We start from the raw sequence: 7,354 nt of genomic DNA, 5'->3' as shown, positions 1-7,354 counted from the left end.
GGCTAAAGGCTAGGCAACTTGGTCTAACCTCTGACCTCTCACCTGTTTTGAAAGGTTGCCTTGTACATTGCACCAGAGAAGGTCACGTACAGTTAGGCTTTAGTTGATCCAGGACAGAATGAGAAATGTGAGTTACCCCATAAACTCATTTGTTTGTATGTGCTTTTGTTCATATTCTTAGCCCTTAGTCTCCTAGCACATGTTACTTTTGAAAAGTGGCAACCCTGTTGTTACTGAACTACGGGATAAAAAGGGATTTGTTAACTTCTTGGCCTGTCCAGATAGGGGGCCTCTGCTCCTGCCGCCCTGTATTGTAGACACCAGGGAAGAGTGGGGCATGTAAAAGTAGTGATCTAAGAATGGAATCACTCCAATCTGAGTCCTTCCTTTTGCACTTAAGCGGTTTTCATGCTCCCGCCCACAATGCACACTCCAAACCGAGAGCTGGCCCGGGACTCCTCAGCACTCAGAAGAGCCTGAAAAGGCAATGTCTGAAAGGGTAGCGCACAACAGAAAATAAGACTTCAAGGGTACCTGAGAATGGAGGCAGCGGTGGTGGGGGGGGGGGGGTGCGGAATTAGCCTTTTCACTGGCTCAGTCTTGTGCTTACTCAGCTCTGGCCATCCCAATTCAAGCCACCCCCTCAGTCTACCCTCTACTGTTGTCCCATTGTGAGGCATCCTCAGACCAATCTGCTTTTAGTTTGATTGATGGCTTTGAATCTATTCAAGAATGGAGCTTGAGGGGAAAAGGGGCCACCATGTATTCCATTCTGTGAGGCCCTGGCTCTCCCTCCCCTAGCCTTGCAGAGAGAAGGGCTGAAGGAATGCTAAGTGTGGCCTCAGGAGTGGATTTCTTTTGGGCTCATTCTAGAAGAGCTCAGGAGGAAACAAAGCTTAAACCCCAGCTCAGGGAGGGAACAGACCCTTATACTATGACTCCCTTGGCCGCCCTGGGGACACACAACTATTTCTCATGGTCAAGTCTGAAAGAGAGCTTCTATCATCTGTCACAGATATTCAAGCCATCAGGAGATTGTGTGTGAGTTAGTGGTGGGTGGAGCGGGGGGGGGGGGGGGGGAACATGGCAAACACAATCCTGTAGTACCTGGTGGGGGGAGGGAATATACATTCCCAAGGGTACTCTGAGGAAAAGAGAAACTTTGGTGGCAGAGGAAAGGATGGTTATGAGGCCTGGTGTAGCACTTTTCCTTTTTCTCTTGTATTTTCCCTTACCCAGACCCCAGAGTGCCCCCTAAGTGAAGGAAGCCAGCCCTATGTCTAGTAGCTGGGCGGCAGCTCGGTGCTCCAAACATGGGAAGGAGGCTGCGGCAGCAGCATGCTATATTCCATCTCTGACACCAGGTGGCACCAAATTATAACCATAACTCCAAAGAAACCAGGAAATGGACCTTGAGAGCCCTTGAACTATTTTCCTCTCCCTCCCTGCTCCCCACATGGAATTGAAGAAAAAGAAGAAGAAGCCTTTTGGATATGGTGGAGAACTCTGCCTCAGCAGAAACGCTTGAATCCTTGAGCTAGAGCCACTTCCGGCTAAAGATTCCTAGGATTTAAATGTGGCCTTGGTCTCTGCCCTTCCTGGAGACCTGTTTCTCAGCTGCAGATAAGGAAAAAGGTGATTTTCCTGGATTCTTTCCAGATGCCTCCACCCTGCAGAAGAGTTTTTCTCCGAGGAGGTGAGCTGAAGAATAACAGACAGGAGACCGAGGAGGCTGTGCTCAAATGCCAATCCCCATTCGGAAGGACTAAATGCTCCATTGTGGGGATGCTGCGAATGACCATGTCCACAAAGGTGGAGATGTAGCAGGCCAGCCTCATCGCCTCTTGCAGTCAGACAGGACTGCTTCCAGCACCTCAAACACACTCTTCAAATTGCCAACTCCTAGGCTCCTCCACCTCAAATGTTGTCCTCTCTCAGCCATTTCTATTTGTCGGATCGGCCCACTAGATTTCCAAGAAGCCCTCCTGGATTTCCTCCAGTCTGAAGGAACCCCCACCTCTTCTAAATCACCATAACAACTTGTGCCATTTGCCCTATTCTTTTCCTTCTTAGTATAGCTATTTGGGAACAGACCTCCCCTACAAAATTGTGAGCTCCCTGGGGGGAAGGGCTACATCTTGTCTTTTTATAACATGTAGTCATGAACTTGGTAGGTACTCAATAAATAATAATAATAATAATAATAATGTCTTACATTTGGATGGTGCCTACTGTTTACAAAGCACACTGGCATCCGTTTCCCCCACTTAATCCTCAGGACAGCCCTACGAGGTAAGTGTTCCCATCCCTATTCTACAGACGAGCAAACAGAATCAGAGAAGTGAAACAACTTTCCTGAGATCACACAGCTAGGCAGAGGCAGAGATGGGTCTGAATGCAAGTTTTCTGACCCCCAATCCAGCTTTCAGCTTCCTACAGCTGAGCTGTTGGCTGGAAATTGCTTCGTGGAGACTGAAGGCAAGGGACTCATGGCGGCGACTGGGGAAAAAGAAGATCTAAAGGTCACATTCCTCTTGTTTCATTTCTGCTTCCTTCTCTCCTTGGTCCCTTGTTTCCAAAGAGGATTGCAGAATGCAACCTTATTTTGTTTAAGAATGTCCTGGTGTGAGATGTCTTTGTGGATAAGAAGGGAAAATGTGGGGTGAAGACAGGACAGTAAGGTGTATTCACAGCTGGTGACTAATGGATCTTTGTCAGCCTGGAGGGAGGTCCCTGGCCTGTCCGATAATTTAAGTAACAACTCGGATCAGGACACTGATGGCATTCTGATCAAATTTGTAAATGACATGAAGCTGGATTCCGGAAGATCCCGGGATGCCATAATGAACCAGGCAAAAGAAATAGTCTAGTTTGTCAAACCAAATGCTTAAGTGCAAGGTGGGGGAGATGTGACTTAATGATCTGTGTGAAAAACGTTTCAGTAGTTTGAGGTGTCTTTAAGCTCATTATTTTTTGACAGTCACTACCCCAAATGCTAATATGGGGGGCGGGGGGAGGCCAGGATGCAGGAGATCACAGCTGTGCTTTCTTCTCTGCTCTTTAGACCACAGTGGAAGGTTGTCTTCAGCCTCGGACACTACACAGGAACAGAGGCACTAGCAACCTAGAGCATGCACAAGAGAGAGAGACCAGGAGTGTGGGAGGATTTAAAATCATCATATATGAACTACCGGAGCTGTTTAACCTGGAGAAGGGATTGCCAGGATGGTGGCGGCAGTTCAGGAACTAGTTTTCAAATATTGGAAAGTTCATAATGTAGTAGAGGGATTCGCCTTGTTTTCCTTTGTAAGCGGGTGCCATCAGGAGCAAAAGGGCGCATGTTATGGGGAAACGTATTTTGACTCAACCCAAGGAAGAACTTTATAATAGTTTGAAATGCCCAAATATTGTGCAATGGTCTGCGTTGAAAGAACAAGATTTTCACATCACTGGAGGTATTTAAGCAGAGGCAAGATAACAATTTGGCAAGGAGGTTGCAGAAGGGAATCAAGCATCAGATCATAAGGGAGGGGAATTAGGCAACCATTATGGCTGCTTTTGACACTGTAATTTTGAGATGGGGGGGTTGCTGGAGGTGAAAATAGTCTTAGCCTTCAGAGTAGGTACCTCTTAACCTGTTATTATCTCTGCTTCTAGTTTCTCCTTCTCCAGCCTGCCCTGCACCTAGACTCCAGAAATATTTCCCTGAATACTCTACCATGAGACCTTCCAGCCCAAGTATCATAGAATCTCAGTAACCCTAGTCATCTGGTTTGTCCTTTATCAGATGCTTCCATTGCCTTTGCATCATCCGTATGGAGTGGTTGTCCAGTCACTGCTTGATCATCTCTGGAGCTGTCTACCTTTTGGGACAGGCCATTCTAATTCCAGAGAGTACTACTAATCATTAAAAAGTTCTTCCTGGGGCGCCTGGGTGGCTCGGTCGGTTAAGCGTCTGACTTCGGCTCAGGTCATGATCTCGCAGTCTGTGAGTTCGAGCCCCGCGTCGGGCTCTGTGCTGACTGCTCAGAGCCTGGAGCCTGTTTCGGATTGTGTGTTTCCCTCTCTCTCTGCCCCTCCCCTGTTCATGCTCTGTCTCTCTCTGTCTCAAAAATAAATAAACGTTAAAAAAAAAAAAGTTCTTCCTAAACATACCAATGCGCTTATATTAGGATGTTGAGATTAGGATCTTTTTTCTGCTGTGTTTTTAAAACTGTTGGTAATAAATTCTACAAAGACTTCAAGAGGCTGAGATCATAAGCTGAAACTTTTATTATGATTTTTTTCATTATAGAAAAGAAAGAAAAAAAGAACCTTCCTTATGTTGAACCAAAATCTGCTTTCCCCTGACTTTCACCCATTAGATCTCAGCGCCCTTGGAGTCATACACAGAACAAATCTGCAGCTTCCTCTTCCCCCTTGAGTCCAGCAATGATTTGCTGACAGTAGACAAATCTCTCTCTGGATTTGCCAGTTCCCTCGCTGCTCTCACCACTTTTTCTCTGCGTATACTTTTGTTGACATCTCCTTTGAGGTGTGATGCCTGCACTGAACAGAGCAGTGCAGAGTGGCACAAGATGATCACCTCCTTTATTATGGGCAATATACCTTCAGTAATACAACCGAAGGTCAGAATACTTTTTGTAGCAACAAAACTGTGCTTTTGACTCATCGCTCATGATGAGCGCTCATTTACTCTGAAACCCTTTAAGCCATCCCTCACATCCTACATTTGCAGTATTACATTTGGGAGTTCAAATAAATGACTTTATATTTGTCCCTAGTAATTTTCATTTTCTTATAGTGTGTCCATTACACCAGCCTCTTGACATCTCTATGAATTCTGGTTCTGTCATCTCACCTTTTGGGTCTCTCTTTCATTACATCATTACAAAATATATGTAATTTTCAAATTTGATCTAGTGACATGAAAACAGAACCCTTTTATGTGTAGTCATTCGACTGGCTAATAACCTGCCTAAGTTTATCTTTATCCATTCCACATTTCTCCATATTGTCCCAAGACTGTCACGAGAGGACGTTTTGTTGCACTCCAGATACATTGGAGGTATAGGATTCTCCTCATCTACCCATCCAGGCACCCTAGTGACGGAAATGAGCTGAGTGGGGAATTATTTGTTTGGCCTCCAGGCGAGGGCCGAGAGATCTTTGCTTCCTTCTGTAAGTGCTCACCAACCGTCCTTTTAATCATTTGTTCTAGAATCTTGCCCTCGATCAATATTAAACGTATTGATCTGTAACTTGTGGGATTGATCTCTTCCCATTCCTAAGAGTGTGGAGTCACATTTGCCCATCTCTAAGCTGCAGTGTGCATCTTCTTTGCTCTCCATGGGGTTTCCTAACTTGAGGTGCAAGTCTTTGCGATGCCCTGGGCTGTTATCGACCCACACTATGAGATGGAGTTATCCAGAGCCCCTAAAGGCTCTCTTGGCCTAGACTGCCTTCAGGAGTCTCTCTGTGGTGCTGCTTTGTCCTTTCCACTCTGAAAATCCTTCTTGCAGGAGAGAAGGGACAAAAGGGGAGCTGAGGGGATTCTGTTTTCTCTCTCTAAAGCCATTAGCAAAAGAGTCAGGGTGTCCTATCCCGTGTCTGATGACGGTCAAACGCTTCTGCTGCTTCTGCTGTTATGAAGACCTCCACGACCTGCCTTTCCCATCTGATTCCCCACCCTTTTTTTTTTTAATTTTTTTTTTTTAACGTTTATTTATTTTTGGGACAGAGAGAGACAGAGCATGAATGGGGGAGGGGCAGAGAGGGAGACACAGAATTGGAAACAGGCTCCAGGCTCTGAGCCATCAGCCCAGAGCCTGACGCGGGGCTCGAACTCACGGACCGCGAGATCGTGACCTGGCTGAAGTCGGACGCTCAACCGACTGCGCCACCCAGGCGCCCCTGATTCCCCACCCTTTAACTTGAACCCTCTGATTCGGTGAAGCCAGTCCCCTCACTGCTCCTCAAGCATGCCTAGATTTTCTCGTCTTCCAAGCTCAGGCTGAGGCCTTTCTCCCAGTTTGGAGTGCCCGGTCTTCCAGCTGCCCACTCAAATGCCACTGGAGAAATGTCTCCAGCTACTTTAACCTTCACCATGCAACTGAAGTCACATGCTAGACTCTGCACTTCATTTTATCATAGTTCAGTTTTGTATTCCTTTTTTAAAAAACGTTTACTTATTTTCAGAGAGAGGGAGAGCATCCCAAGCAGACTCAGCGCTGTCAGCGCAGAGCTCGATCTTCGGAACCGCGAGATCACGACCTGAGCAAAAATCAAGAGTTGGGTGCTTAACCGACTGAGCGACCCAGGCGCCCCTCAGTTTTGTATTCCTAACAGTGTACACCCCCAAAGGGGCTGTCTTCTATCCCTCATAGTATAGAAACTAGCATCGGGCCAGGTGTACAGTCCTGATAATCGTACTTCCTATGGAGACTTCCACAGTGACCAACCTCTGGCCCTTCACACACACCAGTGGCTAAAATCCCAAGGTAGCTGTGTCCAGCTCCCCGAAGGACTAATCTAGAAACCAGATAAATTGAGGGATGCAGGCTGGACCCGGTCTAGGCACTAATGATTTTTGGATTGTGAAATGAAATCCAAGTACACCCTTAGCCCCCCTGCAAACAAGGGGCTGGGTTTTTAGCTGGGGCTCAGGGCTGGTAGTCAGTAATGGGGCTGAGAACACTCAAGCTATTTGGGCACAGCATTGACTGCCAATTAGATTGAAACCTTGCTGTCTTGAAGCCTACCTCTTGGAAAAGTGTGAAAGACTGTGATGTATTATTGATGGGTCCGAAACACGATTGGATCTGGGTTTGCTACAGCACCTTCAGTTCTTCAGGGAGAGGCAATGTCTAAATCCTCCCCCAAATCGAGAGCCTTCTAATTTGCAGGTATGCACATGTGTGTGCGCGCGCGCACACACACACACACACACACCAGAAAAGGAGGCCCAGTTTGGTAATACCTGAGATGGAGCAGTCACAGGATCATAACAACAAAGTTTCTGAATTGACCTGAAAACTTCATGTAATCCAGCCCTCTGCTTTTAGGAAGATGAACACCAGTGCTTTCCTTAGTAAGTCATTTCATTTAGTCACTATTATAGAGGACTTACTGACTGCCTTAGCAAAATTTCTCCTCATGTCTACTGTAATCTTTTCCCTTCTGCCATTCTCAGAAAAAATGGAGAAGAGACCATCAACTCTGTCCTTATCTAGGAGTTCAATTTTTGAAGATGATAGAGCACACTTGGCACATAGTAGGTCTCCACAATTATTGACGTTTGCCTCATCAGCTTCTTCCTTTCTAAATAATAATAATAATTTATGAAGACCTAGTC

The sequence above is a fragment of the Prionailurus viverrinus genome, chromosome X (genome assembly GCF_022837055.1).
Source record: "Prionailurus viverrinus isolate Anna chromosome X, UM_Priviv_1.0, whole genome shotgun sequence".
Lineage (NCBI taxonomy): Eukaryota > Metazoa > Chordata > Mammalia > Carnivora > Felidae > Prionailurus > Prionailurus viverrinus.
Note: the sequence above shows the minus strand (reverse complement) of the source record.